The following is a 2,019-nucleotide window of genomic DNA, read 5'->3' as shown; positions in this document are numbered from 1 at the left end:
CATGCTAAAATCAATAATTTAATGTGTGATATTTTGTCATTTCATTGTCCATTCTTATACTTGTTATGTTTCTATTGATTGTCATGTTATCCTCATTACTATATATATGTCCCTAGCTTAAGTACTCAGTCAATAGGTTTAGTTTAAAAAAACCACAGTGTAGCTCATGATTTCTTAATACATCACACATCAATCAATAGAAACATAAGGAAGACTGTTATGTTGGAATTTTGTTTGATCATTTTGTTGGTTATCATATCATATTGATACTTTCCTTACAGGATGATTGTACTGATATTTTGTGCTATGTAATTTAAGGATGTAGAAAAAGTGTAGACATGTCGTTTATTTAAATCGCGCTTCTTCTGTTTGGTCGTTGTGTTGGTTGTTTTATTATATTATCAAGTAAGTTGATAAGGAAGACTATGAATGTTGATGAGTAGGTTGGTTTTTGTTTAATCATTTATCTAACTTGGGTATTGTTTTTTCATTAGGTCTTTCTTATCCCAAAGATGTCGACAATTAGGAATGCAACTAATTGGTGGCTGAGCATCGTTGTTGGGGTTCGTGTGTAAAGAACATGTTTAATTCTGTAATTCTGTAATTTGTGTTTGAGAATACTAGTACATTCTAAATTAATATATTAGCTTCCTTGTTCATGTTTAATATATTTCAACTTTGTTATGGTAAATTAATATATTTGCGTGTTTGATCGACAATTTGACAATACGATATTTATATTACACGACATCTGCAATCAAAATTAAATACATATTCAGTGACCTTCTTCTTATCGTCACAAAATAAAATCATTAGTGACGTTTTTAAACCGTTAACAAAATGTTTTTTAGGACGATTATCAAATGTCACGAAATACACTTTTCGTGACGTGTAAACACCGTCACGAAAGGATGTCACGTGACCTCTCCTCCCCTGTTCAAGGTCTTTCCGTGACATTCTATTACCATCACGAAATCATTTTTCATGACGATTTATGAACGTCGTGGAAGTCCATGTCTTTCATGACGCTAATAAACCGTCACGCGTGCTAATTTTTGTGACGTTTTTTAAACGTCTCGTATACCTTTCGTGATAGGCGTATACGTGACAGCGTTAAAAACGTCACGAAAGATTTTTGTGACGCCAAAAAAACGTTATGGTAGACCGAATTTCTAGTAGTGGTCTATCAATATTATATTTGTAAAATCTTGTATATTATTCTATATTTACAAAAACGACCAAATTATTTGCCTCAATAAAATTCCCCTTCACTTTTAATTTCACAACTTATTGTTAAAAGAACAAGCTTTCTCTATTCAATTATAGCATTTGTTGAAATGAAGAGAGATATAATGACCTGATGAATGATTTTTTTTCCTTTTTAAATATTACATTATAATTATGAGACGAAGGTTTGAATCCACGACTTCTTATTTACAATAGAGATATTTTAACTATTAAACTAAGTTCAAGTTAGCTAATAAGAATGTATTAATATAATAAAAGAAAGTTGCCTGAGTACTAACATAATTTACATTCAACTTACAATGTCTCGTCTCATTCACTTATAAAATTGAAAACAAATTTTATCCTACTTGAATATTTAAATTTTATCCTCAGTACTTGAGTATAAATCATATTCTACACCTCACTATAGCATAAATATGTCTTTTTATAAAATTGAAAACAAAGACATGAGAGAGAGCAAATTATATCAGAACATAGGAATAAAAAATACGGCTCGAAGAATAATATGTGTGTATTCAACTGCACATCCTCGATAAAGTCGACAGCAATGTGAGAAACTATTGGCAAAGTAATGAAATGTTGGGGCTGGTAAGGAGTGCAAATAAAGTTCTACATTGGCTAGAGAATTGAGTGATCTATAGTGTATAAGTGAAGATAATTATTTCCATTGGTATGAGGTTTTTTGGGTAAAACCGAATGCAAAGTCGTGAGGGTTATACTCAAAGCACACAATATCATACAGTTGTGGAGATACTTACAGATGTCGTTGTC

The sequence above is a fragment of the Momordica charantia genome (assembly GCF_013281855.1).
Source record: "Momordica charantia cultivar OHB3-1 chromosome 2 unlocalized genomic scaffold, Mcharantia_2.0 BLBB01000002.1, whole genome shotgun sequence".
In the NCBI taxonomy this organism is placed as follows: domain Eukaryota; kingdom Viridiplantae; phylum Streptophyta; class Magnoliopsida; order Cucurbitales; family Cucurbitaceae; genus Momordica; species Momordica charantia.
Note: the sequence above shows the minus strand (reverse complement) of the source record.